Raw genomic sequence first — 20,591 nt, forward strand, 5'->3', positions numbered from 1 at the left:
CAGAAGTTATGAAAATATTAAAATGACAAAATCAAGCAAGAAAACAGACTCCATTACGTATCAAGAACCTCCAATGGTGGGATCATGGCACTGCTCCTCACGGGGGCAAGTCAACTATGTTCTGTTCTCGTTGTTTACACAAGTTTTGAAACTCTATTTAGTTCAATGCTCTCAAAACTCAACATAAACAACTTTTATACAGAATAAGGACGGGGAACACAATCAAAAATATTGTTCCATGCCCAGAGAGAAACGTTTGATGACTCTGGTCACTGAAACAGGTTACTCCACGTCAACAGTCGCTTGCATTTAGCACCACACAGCGCCACCATACGAAACACTATTATTTTGTGGTTTCGTTTTTGTTCCCAGCATCTCCCAAGCCGCTAAAAAGGCGGAAAGCGCAAAAAAAGCAGATGCTTAAATATTGTTGGAGGGGCCCTTTAAAGCACTTTAAGGCATGCAGCATATCTAAATAAACCCAAGTTTGACCCCCCATCCTGCTTTATGACAGTGTCTAAAACTAACGTTCTTTCAACCCTTCACGAGAAATTGCCCATTAAAGTCTTAATGATCTTACCTCACCCTCCTCCACGAAAAGTGCTCGGGCAAGTTTGTCCCTGCAAGCTCAAAAGCAGAATAGAAACCGGATTGGTAATTTAGCATGTCTGACTTGCTCTTGTATGCATAGCCCTGAAAATGTGTACTTAATTAATAGGAAATGTGTTGCATGACGCTTGGGAAGCTCCACACATAACCCCCTTTGGGAAATGCTAACGATGACCTCATCACTTTTCTGTCCTGGCTTACTCTTTGGCTTCCTCTATTTTTTGCTGCCTCTTTATGGCTTCGTTACAGGGTCAGTGTTAGCACTTCCCAAAAAGGGTCACGTGTGGAGTTTCCGAAAGGTAATGCTAACGGATTTCCTAAGAATCCACCAATGGGTCTTCCTTTAATTTTTTTCCAAACGAAGGCATACTCGCTCCGCACAGTTCAGACTCGCCCCAGCAACTGGAGCCCCACCACTCGGCATGCTGCGCCTTGACGTCACCCGTTCTCATTCCCCGCGCCGCTCGCACTCACAGGCTTCAACCCCGTGATGTCGCCTCCCTCTCGCCTTTGTCCTTCACTACTCTCCTCCTCTCTACCCAATACGCTTCCCTCTCCATTGGTTTGTCGACAGACGGACCCTGTCATCTTTTCACTGTTATCTGGGTTCTAGTGCATTAATATCAACGCAATAATAAAGGTTGCCAAAACACTAATAGCTACTCATACAGCTGAGTTATAACAGCTTATGACCAAAATAAAAAAAACAACCAACTACCTTCAGTTTTCATCGCCGCTAATACAGTCATAATTGCATCTAGAATATTTTGTCCTGAAGTACTGCATTTTTACCATTTATAGAGAGGTAGAAAGATTAAAAATGCAGGGAGACTAGAATACAACTTTCATCATACTCATGAGAAAGAGAAAGAATCAAAATATACATTTTGCATGTTATAACAGATTTCTGTCGTTTCATCTCAGGCCAAACTTGGCTACTCCACAACCCAACGTGTTGCCTGGTTGTGTAGGCAGATACTCGGAAGAAACTTTTGGAACGCGAATTCAAAAGACGGAAAATTAATGGAGATATTCCTATGGGAGCTCAACAAGACTGGTGCTCATGAACATAACAGCCAGGAAAACGTGTACACCGGGAACAGATATGCTGTGCTAACATATGTTTGCTTGCACTGCACCCAAAGGTTTACAAACAGAGCAGGTGATCATAAAATCCTATTTGTAAGTCAAATTATCCTCAATAATACATAAGTCAGGATTCTAACGTAGAACATATATGGCATTTCTTTCCACACTTTATAGGGAAATTAATACGCAAATGAATGCTGGCACTATAATACACCCAACTTACTTCTTCTGCTGGTCGTTACACATTTCAGCAATGTACTTGTTCATGTTCTTGAGACGAGCTTCCCTCATCGCTGTGGCAGCAGCCACTCTCTTGTCGGGAGAGAGATTTGGGTCGGCCAGGACGGCTATCTCCTTCACGGAGGGATTGTCCTGGATGTACTTCCTGTACATATCTGAAAACAATTGGAATTCTAAAAGCTGATTGACACTGCGCTGTATAACAGTTTAGTAGTACAGTATCGACCACTTACAACGTAACCGCTCATAGTGCAGGACCGGGTATAACACGGCTTTTTTAAACCACCGGTTCGCCTCCCATAGAACTCCATGTAATTACATACCGCTTAAAATGCAGGCGCATGAAGGGAAATACCGGTTATAGTGCGGTTTCTGCAACAGCCCCCCGACCGCGCCGACGCAGCTAGCACGCTTCCCTGTGCGACACTAGATAACGGCGCGAGCCGCAAACGGCACTCGCGGGGCAAGGAGGTTGCTCGAAGAAGCGAAGAGAAAGGCTTTAGTTGCCATAGCGACGGAGGGACGCACGCACGTGTCGTTCACGTGCGTGCGTACCTCCGCTGCATTGGAAACAACCGCAACGACAGACCAATCGCAGGTCGAGGAGAAGTGTTCGCGCGCGTTGCATGCCGGTCGCGGGCCGGCTGCTTCTATCCGCAAACATGGCGTCAGTTTTGGTAGAAGCTCATCGTACCGCGTAAAAGCCCTATCCTTGACTGTGAATTTTCGTTGTGTCGCTATGATAACCCAGCACGTACTAGAAGGGAAGATCCACATACTCGTGCGGCGATATCGTGACGGCGCTCTCAAGACGGCAGAAACGCCCGTGTCGTCGTGTTTGTTTACTTCGACTACAGTGGTGCTTCTAAGCATTTGTGCTTTTCGAACATCGCCCGGATTTCTTATTTGGAGCATTTCATGCCTGTGCTCAAGTTGAAGGTATTACTGGCGCATACCGTATAAAGGATGCGAATTTTCACGCGTTTTCATCGCCGGAGAAAAGTGATTAGGGTTAGCAATCCTGAACGCTCGCAACGCCCGTCCGCAACCCGCGACGCCGTTAAAAGGCTGCGCCAGGCAAAAGTCGCTCATTTCTTTCAAAATGCGTGACACACTTGAGAGAGAAGTGTACTAGTCTGGTGAAATAAAGACTTTCCTCAAACTAAGCTTTATTTTTCATCTAACATAAAATAAATTGTTTTACAAAGGTAAGTTGTCTCATGTCATGTATTTTGGCCTGAAAAATTGATGTTTTGGTTATAGCGCGGTACCGCTTATAGTGCGGATTTTCGCGACTCCCGCAACATACGTCACATGCGGTCTACACTGTATACGTTTCACTGTGAAACGAAATGAAGCAGTCCAAAATCGAGCACCCTGCTACATCTTGTCAAATTACAATTTCAGAAATCTATTTGCAATAAAACAAACCTAGATATATCTACTTTTACTCTTTGCTTAATCAACAATTCTTATCACAATCATTCCACTATCAGAAGTTTATTCCTTCAAACTCCTGCGCAGTCGCCATGTCAACTCCTACTACTTTCAGCGCCTATCCGGTTCAACTAATGCATTTAACAACTCACTCCTACTTCTCACAATACACCTTTTGCGAAATCCCCCAAGTGCCCCGGCCCGCGCACGAGGAATTGTGGGAGAGGCTGTCCCTCGCCTGGCCGCTCTGCCTTGAGATCGCATTGCCTTGTTGCTTTCCTCTTCTTAATCCTCTGCGTTTCGATTCCATTACTTATTTTTATCTATTCCAGTGTATTTTTGTTTTTTGTTTTTAAGTGTTTCCATTCTCTTCTGCGCGCAGTATTTCTTGTATATATATAGTATTCGTGTCTTCATTCTGTCTTTTTCGACGGGAGTGCCGAGAGGACAACACGCCGCTTCGCGCGTCGTTCCTCGGGTGTGTACTACCGTTGCTATCGATTTTTATTGCGCTGTTAGCTGTTCATTTTGGTTCAATTCGACCCGCGTGCAGTCGAGACGAGCCGTTTATGAACACCCGCGCACATGTCATAGGGATACGCAGAGCTCTGAATCAACAATCGCGACGCGAGAGCCGAGTGCGCTGTGATTTGGCCGCCCGCGCTCGCTCCGTTGACTCGCACTGTAGCGTATGCCTTCGAGTGCCGCTTACTTGACCAACATACAGCACGCCACTTTGTCGCAGCGAATCATTTGTCCCAATGTTTGCGAAACTGAGGCATGTGCAACGCTGCGGCGCCTGACAACTGCGTGTTGCTACGCGAGCCTTTCGCAAGCGCCGGTGGCCCAACGTCGTGGCTTATATGCGCTTATAGTATGCCTTCGTAATCTATCTGCTAAGTGGTTGTCAGTTGCAAATATCCTTTTGCAAGTGCTGACAACTGCGCTCTGCTGCGTGCAGTTGTCTGGCGCCGCAGCGTTGGATATGCCATCGAACGGTGTTACGGTTTTGCAGGCATTTATAAAAATTATTCACGGCGACAAAGCGGCGTGCTGTATCTTGGTCAAGTAAGCGGCACTCGAAGGCATACGCTACAGTGCGAGTCAACGGAGCGAGCGCGGGCGGCCATATCACTGCACACTCGGCTCTCGCGTTGCGATTGTTGATTCAGAGCTCTGCGTATCCCTATGACATGTGCGCGGGTGTTCATAAACAGCTCGTCTCGACTGCACGCGGGTCAAATTGAACCAAAATGAACAGCTAACAGTGCGATAAAAATCGGTAGCAACGGTAGTACTCACCCGGGGAACGACGCGCGAAGCGGCGTGTTGTCCGTCGGCACCCCCGTCGAAAAAGGAAAAATAAACACACAAATACTATATATGTACAAGAAATATCGCTCGCAGAAGAGAATAGAAACACTGAGAAGCAATAAAAAATACACTTGAACACATAAAAACAGGTAATGAAATCGAAAAACAGAGGATTAAGAGGAGGCAAGCGACACGGCAATGGGATCTCAAGGCAGAGCGGCCAGGCGAGGGACAGTCTCTCCCACAATTACTTGCGCGTGGGCCGGGGTGCTTGGGAAAATAGCAAATTGTCTATTGTGGACTGCAACAATCTTCCGGAGATGCTAGTCTCTATCACAGAACGTGTGATTTTCAGGAATTCCATTATCGTATGCGCATGCAGCATAGCTTTCCTGTGTTTTTGGTTGCTTCTACTATCTTAGTTCTGACAGCATGTCATTTTTGTTCTTGTTGTCGTCGTCGTTGTCTTGTTCTTTGTTTCTGTAGAAATTTGTAATTCGCTGATATGCCCCTCCCTATAATACCCTAGAACTAGGGTGCTTTAAGGGGTACCCCACGAATTTTTGGTCTACCCGAACTAACTACATTTCCTGAATACACGGTCCTTGCCCTTTTCGAGACTCGGAATAATAATAGAGAAAACAGTGAACAAAAATGGTGCTAAAACAAAACATTCAAAATTTCCTGTGCTGTCCAGAAGCGTGACATTACAGACACACTGACATGCAGGCCTAGAGGGCAGTCTAGAAATAGAGCACGTCGCAGATTTTGTTTGGTGCTGCTTACTAGTCAAGATTGGTTGTTGATTGCGGGCTTTATGGCGCAAAGCTACTATGGCCATACTGCGCCAAGCTTGTTTAGTTGGGACATACTCAGGACTGTTTTATATGAATTATCGAAAAGAGGTTCATATGACAAGGTTAAAAGTCAGAGTTAAAATTACAACTCCAGTAGGAAGCCGGTTTTTCTTAAGTAATATATGACACGATCAAATGGTACTATAGGAGTCTCCCCAATTAGCAGCGCTGGGTGAAAAGGAATCTGGTGTGAAAAAAACTCGGGGAAATGTGTACGTCGTTCTTGCTCAAGCCCTGGGCACAGCCACAAAATGTGTAAAATTGTTAAACGCTCCCCACATTCATCACACAGGGGTGGGGCTTCGCCCCTGAGCAGATGTTTGTGGGTGAGGAAGGAATGTCCAATTCTAAGACGACACAAAAAAACTTCAAGGCGGCGGGTTTTGTGGGATGCACTCTCCCACATACCAAGAGCTGGTTTAATCCTGTGAAGTTTGTTTTCGCATTCCAGACTCCACTCTGATTGCCATAGCTGGAAAACTGATGATTTTACCAAGGGCTTCATGTCTTGAAATGGAATCTGTGAGGTGGTTGGCAGTAGGTGCTTAGAGCTCGTGGCCAATTCGTCTGCTCTTTCATTACCTAGGATCCCCACATGGCTAGGTACCCAGCAGAATTTTATGTCTAGGCCAAGCCGCAGACCAGATTGTACCTTAGATCGGACAAGTTGTGCCAGTCTATTTTTACTTCCCTTTATTGAGCAAAGTGTGGTGAGCACACTTTGAGAGTCCACGAATAAAATAGATTTCATTGTCTTGCTGATGAGGATATATTCCAAGGCCATCAACACTGCATAGAGCTCTGCCGTGTAAATACTTGCACATTCCTTGAGACGCTGAACCTTACTGAATCCTTCAGAGTATACTGCTGACCCTACAAAATGCAATGATTTGGCACCATCGGTATAAAATTGGGAGTGGTTACCATACTTCTTCTGCACCTCAAGAAATTCTTGCTGAATCACCACTGCGGGGACGTTATGTTTATTAAATCTAGTAAAATACCAATCGCAAAAGACGGGCAACGTACTCCACGGAGCTTCATTTTCACCCTTCTGCAAAAGGTCGGTCTCGTCAAGGATGAGGTCAAGAGATGTACAAATGTCCTCAAGGCGAAGACTTAAAGGTGGTACAACCCTGGGCTTATGTTCGAAAAGACGAGCAAACCGAGAATGTTGCAAGGCACCGTACGTTGGGTGATTTGGATAGGACAAAATTCTGGAAGCATAAGTCACAGCAAGATAACGTCGTCTGTGCCTAAGTGACATCTGATTAGATTCAGCGTACAAGCTAGGAATGGGCGATGTGCGGAAGGCACCTGTAGCGAGCCTTAAACCGAGATGATGCACAGGATCCAACATTTTCAGTGCAGAAGGCCTTGCTGAGTCGTAAACTATAGCACCATAGCCCAGACGTGACCGGATAAGGGAGTTGTACAGGCGTAGCAGACATATTCTGTCGGATCCCCATGACTTGTGCGCTAAGACTTTAAGAATATTAGCTGATTTAAGGCACTTCTTTCTCAGGTCCTTCAGGTGGGAAACGAAGTTTAACTTTTTATCAAACGTTATGCCCAAAAATTTATGCTCTGTTTTTACATTAACAGGAACCCTGTTTAGCATCAGTTCTGGATCTAGAAACAGCCCCCGACGCAGAGAAAATGGCACGCAGATAGTCTTATCAGCTGAAAACTTAAACCCATTTTCGTCAGCCCACTTACTAATTCTGTTGATGGTAAGCTGCAGTTGCCGCTCACAGCTAGACAAATTACAAGAAGAGGCAGAGATGTGAATATCATCCACGTAGAGGGAGTATGAAACAGAAGGTGGAATTACCTTTGACAACGAGTTTATCTTTACGGCAAACAAGGAGACACTCAGTACACCTCCTTGCGGAACACCTTTTTGCTGGATATACTGGTCGGATAGTGTGGTGCCAAGTCGAACTTGAAAGGAGCGTCCTGTGAGAAAACTGCTTATACACCGCAACATGCGACCACGTACACCAGAGGCATACAAATCATGAAGGATACCATACCGCCATGTCGTATCATATGCTTTCTCCAGGTCGAAGAAAACGGATACACAATGTTGCCTATTTACGAAAGCTTCACGTATGGTTGTTTCCAGACGGACTATGTGGTCCAAAGTAGACCGCCCTTCTCGAAAGCCACATTGGTTATTAGCAAAGAAGTGGTTATGCTCCAAAATATATATTAACCGCCTATTAATAAGGCGTTCGAAGGTTTTGCCAAGGCAACTCGTTAACGCGATTGGACGGTAACTACGTGGGTCCGAAGGGTCCTTCCAAGCTTTCAGCAAAGGAATTACATGCGCCTGTTTCCAGATTTGAGGAAAGTAAGCTGCTTCCCACAGATAGTTGAAAAAACCTAGTAATGTGTTCAGCGATTCACGAGACAACTGACGGAGCATTTCATAGTGGATTCCATCAGGGCCTGGAGCCGATCTCTTTTTGGAGCCCAGAGCTACCTCTAGTTCTTGCATTGTGAAAGGAGTGTTGTATGGCTCAGAGCTACAACCGGACATGGGCATACGGTGACACTCAGCACTTGCTTTAAAACGTTTAAATTCCATACGATAATTTCGGGAGCTGGAAACATTCTCAAAGTGCTCTCCAAGCACATTAGCAACATCTTTCAGCGAAGTAGAAGGGGAGCTAAATAGAGGAATAACAAAGCAACGGTAGTCCCCTTTGATTTTTTTGTACCTATCCCAAACTTCCTTCTCCGAGACAAAACTATTTAGGGACGAAATGTACTTGGTCCAGGACTTCCACTTAGCTTTCCTCCTAGTGCATCGGGCCTTTGCTTTTAGTCTTTTAAATGCTATCCTATTTGAAGAAGTAGGGTACCTCCGAAAGGTATCCCATGCCCTATGCTGCTTTTTCCTTGTGGTAGCACAGTCTTCATTCCACCAAGGCCTACACCTCTTGGGTAAATTTTCAGAGGTGCGAGGAATGGCGTCTTGGGCGGCACTTATGATTTGCTCCGTAACATACACTGTCGCTTCTTCAGGTGACAAATTTGCTAGAACTGACGGATCAAGCACTGCATCAAGTTTAAAGAGTGCCCAGTCGGCTTTGTCCAGTTTCCACCTAGGAATTCGTTTTAAAATAGTCGGCAGAGGAACGAGGCTTTCGATTACAACTGGGAAATGATCACTCCTAAAAGGGTTGTCTAAAACCTTCCAAGAAAAACGGGGAAGTATTGATGGTGATGAAATGGAGAGGTCAATGGATGTGAAGCAATTATGAGTGGAACTATAAAATGTTGGTTCTTTCTTATTTAAAAGACATATGTCTGACGAGAGTAAAAATCTTTCTACAACAGCGCCACGAGAGTCAAGGCGCTTACTGCCCCACATGGGACTGTGAGCATTAAAATCACCACAAATTAAAAAAGGCGTTGGGAGTTGCTGAACCAATCCTTGAAGTTCATGAAGATGCAGTTGACGATGAGGTGATAAATACAAGGACACAACGGTAATGAGACGATCGGTAAGAACACGTACCGCAACTGCTTCTAGTGATGTACGCAGAGGAACTTTCACACATGCTATGCCACTCCGTACAACAATGGCAACACCACCAGAAGAGTGGTCTGAATCCCGATCCTTTCTAAAAACGCGGTGATGATTAAAAACATTTGTATGGGTATTGTTAAGATACGTCTCCTGCAAGCACACAGCAATGGGCTGTAGCTCATCTAGAAAGAAATGTATGTCATCAATATTTTGCAGGAGACTTCTACAGTTCCACTGTATAAAACTATATGTGTTCATGTTAAAAACGATTTAAAGTAAAACAAAACAAAAAAGGAAACCTGCTCTAGGTGCCCTGGGGCGGTTTGGGTGCAGTTACTCGTGGATTGAGCTTTTTCTGGGAAGACTTTTTAAGCCTGGTGTCATCAGGTGGGACTGAACGAGGGGGAGGAGGTTCACCAAGTTCCATCCGCTCCTCCTCAGGCTGAACGGCTGAGGGAGCAGCTGGTACGGGTACCTCCTTAGATGTCGAGGCCTCTCCTAGCGCCTTAACACAAAACACACCCTCCTTCTTCCTGGGAGGGGTCCGAGTAACCAAGGCAGGCACATCGTTCGACGGCCCGTCCTTTGGAATGGAGGAGGCACCAATGCCTCCTCCCCGAGGCTGCTGTTGCCGCCTCTCCTCTTGTCTCCCCTCCATTAGCACAGAGGCATCCCTCGCCTCTGCACCATCTGGAGGCCCCTGTGATGTCTTCGGTTCCAACGACAAACGGAGTCGTGGACCGAATCTTTGTGAGGCAGGGGGAGGTGGTGGAATCCCCAGGTCATTAGGACCGACCTGGGTTCCTACCGAAGACTTTGATGGCGCACCCCCTGCACGTGCCACCAAAGAGTAAGGCCCCTTCTGCAGGAAGGAGAATCGCTTCCTGGCTTCGGGGAACGAAATGTTCTCTTTCACTTTGAGTGATATAATTTCTTTTTCTTCTTTCCATTTTTTGCAAGATTAGGAATAAGCCGGGTGAGGTTCTTTGCAGTTGATGCAGGAAGGTGGATTCGAGCAATTCTCTGTAGGGCGATAATTTTTGCCACACTTGGCGCACGTTGTCTTTCCACGGCAGCTCAGGGCGCTATGGCCATACCTCTGGCAGTGGAAGCAACGCTGAGGGTTTGGCACATACGGCCGTACTTTACAGTTTAGATACCCCGCTTTGATCGATTCTGGGAGCGCTCTCAGCTCAAAAGTCAGAATGACATGCTTTGTCCTAATCTCCTGACCGTCCCGGCGAAACGAAGTTCGCTTTGCAGCTATGACTCCTTGGTCACGAAGGCCATCGACAATTTCCTCCTCGGGGGATTCTAGAGGGTCATCTTCTGATATTACGCCTTTAATAGTGTTCAAAGTGCGGTGGGATGATACAGTAACCCTGTAGTCGGAAACCAAGTTGAGTGCCAGCAGGTCTGAGCATTGTTGAGAGGTCACAACTTCAACGAGGAGATCTCCAGATGGCATTTTTTTTGCTTTAAAATTCTTTCCGATCACAGATTCAAGTGTCTTTGAAACCAGGAAAGGGGATAACTTGGATAAGGGTTTTTCCATTTCAGAATGCATAACAAGAAATCGAGGAAACTTCTCCACAGGTGTAAATGCTTTCATAACGTGTACTTCGGTCCGGACCCTTTTCAGGGCCCGATCAGGCTTTTTGGTTTTGCTTGGAACCCATGAGAAATGGGGAGGCGTTCGGTGTCTGTAGCGCACCACCCACCACGGAGCCCAACATGGGGATAGGTAATGCGCCATAGCAATAAAGGTTTTGCTGACGACATTACGCTATCAGTGCTACCAAGACACTATAACCTAGTGCGGGTCCAGACAAGGGGTCTATCGCCACCCAAGGTTAGCCCTTGCCACCAAAGATGGTGAATATGAAAGAAAGAAGAGCAGAGAAAAGAGAAAGATAAGAGGGGATAGTAGAAGATGTGGCGACTGACTGAATCATCCTGGTCGGGCCAAGCCAGGACACCCGTCTACAGGAAGCAGGGGCCAAAGTGGTGTGTTGCCTCGCCCGGGGGGCCCTGAAGGGTCCAAACCTACCCCGGGCTCAGCTCAACCACCAGGATGCCCTTTTCCCCGGACACGGGCTCGCCACGCACAGCCAGACGTGGGTGGGTCTTAGCCACTTTTCTCAGGGTCTGTGGTGTCGCCAAAGTGGCTGGGGTCCGTGGTGACGCTACTTACCAAGCACCTAGAACCTAAGGTGCAGGCGCCCCCTGCGGAGCTCGGGGTCCGTGGAGACGCCACTCTCCAAACACCTGTTTTCACAGGTGCCCCCTGCGGGGTAGTCAAGATTGGAATGGGATTCAATAGCATTTGTTTCACACCGTGGAGCTTAGTGTAATCAGTTGCGAACGAGATTAACCGCCCAAACACCGAACCTATGCCTCTTACTGACATCACTTTTTCAGTGTTGTCCGTAGTGGCTTTCAGTTTGAAAAAATAAAACGGTGCAACCCCATGCATGAAAATTGAATGACTTCGAGACAAAATTTTATTTGAGTTCAACCGTGTCTATCGGTGTGTTGAACCAAGTACAAGGAAAATCAGAGACCATGAAAAAAATTGGAGGAGAAACCCCTTAGCCAAGCTTTGACGACTTCACGGCACATGTGAATTTAGTGTGAAACATGCTTTTATATGGAGGTGACAATGAGCATAGAGCTTTCAATTTCTACACTAGAAACACTTGCGAGCAGCTTAGAAAATTGAGCTATGAAACCACTTACTCAAAACAGCCCCTTTCTTCTCAGGGGTCATTCTCTTCTTGCCCAAGGCACCCAGTTTCAGGTACCTCTTACAAGGTTTCCCACTGACGCTGCGCTCGAGGAGCTCTGCTGTAGACCAGATGGTCCTTGCTGCGTCCTTAACGCACATCGAGTCGGTTTTTGCATCAAATACGAATTCAATTTTTTTTTCAGTAGAAAGATATTTGACCCCACATGAATCTGAAAAGATTAGAACATTGTTGCACAGCCTGTGATGCATGCACTTTTAAATCACAGAGAGCAGTTAAATTCAAACCACTATTGAGATCCCCACATTTCTTGTTAAGCTTTTAAAAAATGCACAGAGGAGGAAACTTCAAAAGCTGTGAATGAAAGCAGACTGCACAGATACATGATATGCTGTCTAAAAACTATTTCAGTCCTTGTATATATTCCATAAAATCAATCAATACAACTGCATAGACTGCCCAATAAAAATAATGTAGAAGTACAAGGGGTTTCATTTATCATTTTAATAAAAAATGCACAACTGACTCAAGAAAAATACTTACTTGTCCTTCCTGCACTTGGAAAAGTGGAATAGAAGAGCTGTCGTTCTCGCCGACGGCGTCTCCATCTGCGGCGCCACCTCGAATGTTTTCATCAATTTCGTTTCCATCTCCGCCGTCCTCTGCGAAGTGGCCTCCGGCGTCGCCTCCAACATCTTCATCAATGTCCCAATCGATGTCCCAGTCGGCGCACTCAACAAGATCCTCCCCGAGGTCCGCCTCAATATTTTTGTCCTGGTCCTTGCCATGGTCCCCAGAATGGTTTTCTGCTGTGTGCCCAGAATGCTGCGAAAAACTGCTCACTATGAAAACAGCTGCAACCAAGATGACTTGCCAGCAAAGAAAACTTTGTTGGACCCAACAGATCCCCCATGCGTGCAATAAATTTGCTTCCATGCATAGATGCCACAATCGTCCATAATAATTTTGACGTAGCACAAGCATGATAATTTTCAGCAGACAGCAAGAACAAATGAGGTCCTGAGCTCAGGAACCTTGCTCAACATCATCCAGCATCCCTGCAGAACCTCTCTATTGTCTAATGTTCGCAAGAAGTTGCCTTCTTGCGAACATTTCACTGCGACTAAACTGCTTACAACCTGGTGCCGGTGTCCCCTGTAAAAAATTGGGGTGGTTATCATTTGAGCCCGTTCTTGTTTCGCCCTTCTCACTTGGCCCTTCTCAAAGCAACCATTCTCAAAAGGATCTTCTCTCTTGGACTCGTCGCACTTGAATCTTTCCATACCGAAATTGTTTTCTTTTCTCGGGTAATATTAATAAATACATTGATATATTTTGTGTGTGTGTGTGTGTGCGTGCCACGCTACCGGCATACTCTCTCTGCTAGGGATTTTAGCAGTACGTCGAGGTCGTCGTGAAAAGCTACTAGCTGACAATAAAACAGACCAACTATTTATCGCAGCCAGATCATACTCCGAAATGTCACATCGTTTAAAGAGCAACTCCGGCCAAAACGCAAAATGAAATAAGTTACCGGCATCGCTCTAGTGACACAAAATACAACCCCAGCCAAAAAATTGCGTCCCGCGGATGCCCCATTCTCAACTAATGCCAATAATAAAAATGCGAGCCGCCGCGAGCCCCTGCTCCTTAGCGAGCGGCCAGCGGGTTGCCGATCGCTAAAGCAACATTGGGCCATGACGTTGGTATCGTTCTCAATTTTTTCTCCGGTCCAGGCGTTGCGCGCATTGCGCTTTTTTGAGCTGTTACCACCGCTACTTCGGCTTGTGATTGGCGTGTTTAGCCGTTGCTTTTATCCGTAGCCCGTGTAGCTTCGGTATAGCCTTTTGTTTATTTGCTTGTGAGGACTCCAAGACTCGTTTTAGCGGGCAAATCGGTGTGCCCAAGACTGCCCAGCTATTCCTCGAAAGATGCCGAGTACAACTTGTAGCGCTGTGGGCTGCTCCAACAACCCGCTGCGCAACCCGGAAGTGCTTTTTCACAAGTTTCCAACGGACCGGAAATCGGAAAAGGTGTGGGTGAACGTGGTTCGACGAGTGAACTTTGGATTTCGGCTTTTACGCACCCAAGGAAAAAAAAACGAAAAAAAAACAACAACAGACGTGTACAGCCTAGCACACGTGCGTTCGGACGCCGCGGCCCACGCCGGAGAGCCTCAAATCTTCGTGTCTGGGACAGACCCGCAGCGCGAAAGCGAGAGTGCCCCCATTACTGTACGTCACTGGCAGCGCGGCGTAGAGCAACGCCGCTCCATCCACGGAGCCCTGACGACAATTTAGGCCTAGCGACGAGTACGGAAGACCGCACGCCAAGTTACAACCACTGATTATGGCACCAAACGAGTTCACTCGTTTTCCAGTCGCTAGCTTTTGGGTAAACAAGCGACGAGTACGGCATAGCGCACGCACGGCGGCGGCCGCCGAGTACGGCACTGAACGAGTTCATGGGTTTTCCAGTCGCTAGCTTTTGGGTATACGTACTCACTCTTGCTACATATGCTGGATAACTACGAATAAAGAATTAAAACAAAATCAGCTTACTTCCTATCTTTAGACGGCTAGCGCAACAGAGGTAGGTGTCGCTCGGCCTGCGTACTCGTTGAACGAGATGGATCCTGACGTCACGTTCATATTGCGGCTCATTTCCAGTGTTGCCGGGGCCTCGAGTGGCTAGTTTCGGTTTTGTTGGCCGCGCCCCAAACAGAACTTTGAGGCGTCGATATCTTTAAGACTATGCACAATAACGAGAAAAAAAATTGCCCCTTGCAATTCAGGGACGCTGACTGCACTAAAAACAGTCATAATCCCAAAATCGAAAGTATGGACCGGAGTTGCCCTTTAAGGTCTCTCGACTTGGGACAATGCCACCACTTTTATAATGTATGCTATTTCTGTTCAAATGAAGTTTCCAAATTAAATGCTCCTAATATTTTTTGTCGTTTGTTTTGAGGAAGGGAAGCAGGTGTCATTGTACGATTCTCAGTGCGTACCTCTACACATAAAATATATCTGATGGTATGTTGGGGGCCCAAGCGAGGTAAGGCTCATCAACAAAGTCGCAAAGGCATAACGACGTTGAAAGCATGCCAAACTTGTGCCACTCAGTCGTAGCGCGAACGGGCGAAATGAGAATGGGTCCAGTTGCGAAAAATACGATTGGATCTTATGAGAAGGTTCAAACAAGTCAGACCAAATGAAAATGGGACGAAATGCGCAAGGTCCAAATGCGAATGGGACGTTTCCAGATAACGGGCAAAATGAGAATGGGCCCAGTTGCGAAAAAAACGATTCGGATCTTACGAGAAGGTTCAAACGAGGACCAAATGAGAATGGGATGAAATATGCAAGGTTCAAATGCGAATGGGACGTTTTGAGATACACCCAAAAATTGTGCTTCACCTTTCTTTCCTTCACTTACTATACGAGAGTTGTGAGTGCGCGCCTCTCTGTGTTCTGTGTTCCTCCCTCGTTCATCCTCATCTCTTTGTGCGCGATTTTTAACCATGCTCTCTACTGCCACCAAGCCCTCACTGAACACTCGCCACTTTGTGTCATGTGACACCTGCTGTCGAACAGGAAAATTGCAGAAATACATCCCTGCCACATGCCTTTGCATGGTCTGCTTCTACTCAGCAAACTCCTTCGAGCACCAGTAAGAGATTCTCTTCTTTGACTCGGCACAAGGTGCCATTTATCAGCTTGCAATGTGGACTACACAATTAGCAAGGTGTTTTGACACATTTTTGATAGTACAATGACTGAAATACCTGTAAGTTTGCTTTACATTCAGGCCTTTCAGAAACATGTTTTAGACTGTAATGCAAATGCAGGTTAGAAAAACAGACACCTAATTGCAGGGGCATCAGAAATAAATAGCAAGTTCTCACCAAGGCTTCAATAGGGGGGCCCATGACTTGCTCCGGAACCCCAGGACTCGGCTGACTGGTATATATAAAAGGAAGAAAAATGTTGTCTATGACAAGCTCATAACACCAAGAAAACTATGCCTCATTCGTCCAAGCAGCTGATCAGCATAGGAAAGAACATATCGCCATGTTGATTTCTCAGAAAAGGAAGGCTCAAGAGCTTGCCCGAGCTGGCTTCCACTTGTAGCTGCCGCCCCTTGTGGTTTGTGGGCAGCAGTCTTCTTTCCAGCGCTGGGGGGCGTGCTGACGCTGGGTCGAGCCCTGTCACGATGCCAATCAGAAGATATTAAAGCAGCAGATGTTAGTAATGACAAGCTTGTTAAACCTAAGAGAATATGGTTGAATTCCCAAAGCACCTAACAAGCATGACGAGAAAATCTAAAGAAAGTAATTTCTTTCTGAAAGGAAGGCTTAAGAACTTGCCCGAGCTGGCCGTTACTTGTAGCTGCCGCCCCTTGTGGTTTGTGGGACGAGGTCTTTCTTCCAGCACTGGGGGGCATACTGACGCTGGGTCGAGCCCTGTCACGATATACGATTGGAAGATATGAAAACAGAAGATGCTAGTGATGACAAGCTCGCTAAACCTAAAAGAGTAGGGTTGCATTCCCAAAACACCTAAGAAGCATGACGAGGAAATCTAAAGGAAATAATTTCTTTCTAAAAGGAAGGCTCAAGAACTTGCCAAAGCTGGCCGTCACTCGCAGCTGCCGCCTTTTGTGGTTTGTAGGTTGCAGTCTTCTTTCCAGCACTGGGAGGCGTGCTGATGCTGGGGCGAGCCCTGTCAAGATGCCGATAGGAAGATATGAAAGCTGGAGTTATTACTAATGACAAGCTCATTCAACCTATGTGAACAAGGCTTAATTCCTAAAGCGCCAAAGAAGCACGACGAGACGATAAAAAATTACTAATTTCTTTCTGAAAGGAAGGCTCAAGAACTTGCCCAAGCTGGCTGCCACTTGTAGCTGCCACACCTTGTGGTTTGTGAGTCGCAGTCTTTTTTCCAGCGAGAGTCGTGCTAATGTTCGGTAGAGCCCTGTAGATGTCGACCAGTAGTTATGAAAGCAGGAGAGATGTTTTATAATCGTGACGCATAAAAGAATGCAATTTACTGAAGCTGCTACAAATGGTGCATTTCTCATAAAGAGGAGGAAAAGAACTGACCCCAGCGAGCTGACATTTGCCTGTTATGGTGGGCGTGCCTTGGCGATGTGGAGTCCATCATCGTCTGTATGAACATTCACAAATTAGAGGCTTGGGGATCATTCTATATAATTGCTAACAAGCAAGCTTATCAGCATTATCACATACCAAACTTCGAAAGAAGCGTCCAAGAAAGGGCTGTTCTTAATTTCCGCTCTTCTTCCAACTCCTTCCTTGAAGCCGCTAGTTCTCCTCGTACCCTTTCCAGCTCCTTCTCAAGCTGAGCATTCGCCTGCTTCTCAATCGTCAGCAGCTTTCGAGGCAGATCGTCGTCATCATCACTCGTCTCACTCTGTGCCACCTGTCTTCTCTTTCCCAGAATCGCCCTCATTTCTTTTTTTCTCGCAACCTTCTGGGCAAGTGCCTTTTCCTTCCTTGATATTGCGTGAGTTGCCTGGAAAATGCATATATTACTACTAATCTGAGACATATAGGTAGAAGGTCACCTGAATGGCAGTCTTTGGGTCCTCAAAGATCACAGGAAGGGCTGTGCCTCTTGACTTCAGGAGGTTCTGGATCATATCCTCCTTACTTTCTGTTTTAGAAAAAAACAAGAAATTAAGTTGTGAGATTTTTACTGAAACTCTATCATCAACTGCTGATGAACGCAGGAAGGATATTTGCTGCTCAGAATTTTTGCTTATTGCTGCACGAAGACCACCGCATAATCGGTTGTTCATGTATGCTCTATTTTCCAGGGCAACGTCACGATGCACAAAAAGAGTAAGTCGTGTAAGCCACATATTCAATAATAAAAGTATAGTGATTTATTAAATGCATTTTTATGATCACTAAACATCAAAAGAGGCATTGGTTAACCCTTTCAGCGCAGAAGATGATTTGCGCTTGTCCATCACACGAGTACAGCTCATCAAGAGTCTGCAATATCAATGCAACTATCCTTCGGACGTATCAGCCCGTGTGTATCTCGAAGCTTCGTAGAACAACTGACAGATAGCAGGGGAAGTAAAAAAAAAAAAAAAAAATTTAGTAGATTAATTTTGATATCTTTCCATGAGGCCTGCTGCACTGAATTGCTAATTATTTTGTCATTTTCCATGTTTTGAATTAGAACTAGTCTCTCTCCATACGTGTATTGGGGTGGAAAGTTGAGAATTTGTTTAGTGTCACAAAAAGGGTATCACTGGGGGGCGTCTTAAGGCAGTCCTCCGCCCGCGTTCACGGTGCTTCGCGGCGACAGTGTGCGGCTGCTAATTGCAAAACTATTAACCCACATGCCCGTCCAGCCGGCAACCCAAGCCCCGCTGTCCCCGACTGCACCTCCGGAAAGAAAGTCCCGTCCTCTTAGTTCAGCAAAATTTCGTCAACATTTTTTTTATTTGTGTGTGTGTGTGTGTTCATTGTTAAAAAAAAAAAAAAAAGATGTTGTAAATATCGTTACATGCTCAACAAAAACAAACATTTAAAAGGATTAAAAAAAAAGAAGTAATCTTCACTGGGGATCGAACCCGACCCAACCGGGGACAGGAACATGTGAAAGGACCACTTTTTTTTTTCTTTATTGCCTATACTACACCACCACTACGGAAACTTGTTCCAACCAGTCGTGTTTCAGGAGTTTCGCGTCGTGCTTAAATCCATTACCGATCGAGGTGCACGACGTAGCGCGTATAGCTTAACTCATATTGAAAAGTGTCTTACCTTCCATTTGCAGAATTAGGGCTGAATAATACCCTTCCTCTGTTCCCTGGGGACTCCTCCAGTAGGTCTCGTACAGGTGCGCCTTGTCGTAATCCGAAACGTTCTTGGGGTTGAAGTTTCGGATCAGCGTCACGGACACGACCGCCTTGAGGTTGTCCTCCACATAGCGCACATGAGCAAACATCACTCGCGCTGCCGCGCTGCTACTAGGCTCTCAAAACAAAAAGGTACAGTACACCGAAGAACTTCTGCTTTCAAAACAATGAGGTACGCCGAAGAGCGTCTGCATCAAAGCATATACGGCTCTGGTATGCGCGCGGGACCGGGACTAATCAACTTCACTTATGGACGACATAGCGCGCCCTCTAGTCATGACACCCAGGGAATTACTATTGAAAATCGAGGTATGGGAACCAAATGAGGAACCCAAAACAGTATGTAAATATGAAAACACTTAAACAACCACCGCTTTCACTTAAACAGTCATTAATAATTCTTATCAGTCTACCATTCACTTATGAGCAATGCACATCCCCCAATGAATGTATTATGTTGGCTATTCATGCCGCGAGACAACGTTGGCTCAGGTACGCTTTGAAGTCGAGTTGAGTCGAGCGTCTGCATGCTGTTCTTCGTGACTCTCTTAGCCGAGTTGAGGTTGTGCACAGAGTCCCATGCTGTTCTTGGTTTGCTATGTCAAACCAACCGCGGAAACGGTCAAGGAAGAAGTACTTGGAGCCTAATGAAGCTTTCATCGTTCCGTCGTCAACAAGGCATTTCCGAAGTAGGCTGGCCCGTACACCTGACGAGACTGCGGAAGAGCATCAAGCCTCAACTACAGATTCCGAAACCGAGAGCACAAGAAATCTGACTGGTGCAGTAGCTGCGGAAGCAACGGAAAACGGTGTAGGTTCGTCTGAAGGTGGACCCCAGTTCGGCGAGGTAGGCAGCAACGACACGCAGCCTGACAACTGGGACGATGGCCTGCTCGACGACACACTTCAGGAAGACTCCACTGTCGATGCCGCGGAGATTGTGGCCTGCTGCTTCGAAAGCTTGCAGCATGCGATTCTGCCGATATCTAACATCAGCAAGGCAGAGGTTCTAGCCATGGTGATGACTTTTGTGACGTCCGAGAACCTGACGTGGAGCAGCTTAGATAAGCTGCTCGTAATGATCAACCGTATATGCGGAATGGAGGTGCTTCCCCGAACGAAGTACCTGTTCCGGAAGCTGTTGGCCTCTAAACTGAAGCGTTCAACACACTACTACTACTGTGAGTTTTGCGCAGGCTTCCTTCCGACACCGGAGGATGGTACTTCCACGAGTATCTGCACAACGTGCCAGAAGTGTACCACAATCTCGGAGCTTCGCAGTAAAGGGAACTTCTTTACAATCCTCGACGTGTCGGATCAAGTGCGTCAAGTCGTCAGCAAGACGTCAGATGAGCTGTACAGAAACTTGGAGAGGCTGAACAGCAATCCCGAAGACACGATGTCGGACATAACCGATGGGAGTGTTTACAGAAAAATGAAAGCCAGTGGAGCATTGCAGTGGGGAGACTTGACAATGACGTTCAATACAGATGGAAGCCCAATTTTCAAGTCTTCAAAGGCCTCTGTCTGGCCACTGCAGTTTGTCATTAACGAAGTGCCTGCTCCGGACCGTTTCTCAGCCAGTGGTGTCGCCGCCATCTGGTTCGGAGCGAAGCACCCGGACATGTCTCTTTTTGTGGGCAATTTCGTGGAGCATCTGTCAAGCATGGATCCCATCATTTGGCAAGCAAAATCACAAATGGTGTCATCCAAAGTTTATGCTGTCTGTTGTTGCCTCGATGCTCCAGCTCGTGCCGCAGTACAAAATCAAGTGCAGTTCAACGGGTACTTCGGTTGCCCATGGTGCATGGTTGCTGGAGAACACTTGGAAGGTAAATATTTTATTATGCATGT

At 46.4% G+C, this 20,591-nt stretch overlaps 1 pseudogene; it reads right to left on the bottom strand.

Moving 5' to 3' along the window:
* Nucleotides 1-559: 559 nt before the first annotated feature.
* LOC120846198 lies at nt 560-18,826 on the bottom strand (annotated as a pseudogene).
* Between the last annotated feature and the right edge of the window lie 1,765 nt (nt 18,827-20,591).

Source organism: Ixodes scapularis, unplaced genomic scaffold (assembly GCF_016920785.2).
Source record: "Ixodes scapularis isolate PalLabHiFi unplaced genomic scaffold, ASM1692078v2 PGA_scaffold12__126_contigs__length_90152505, whole genome shotgun sequence".
Lineage (NCBI taxonomy): Eukaryota > Metazoa > Arthropoda > Arachnida > Ixodida > Ixodidae > Ixodes > Ixodes scapularis.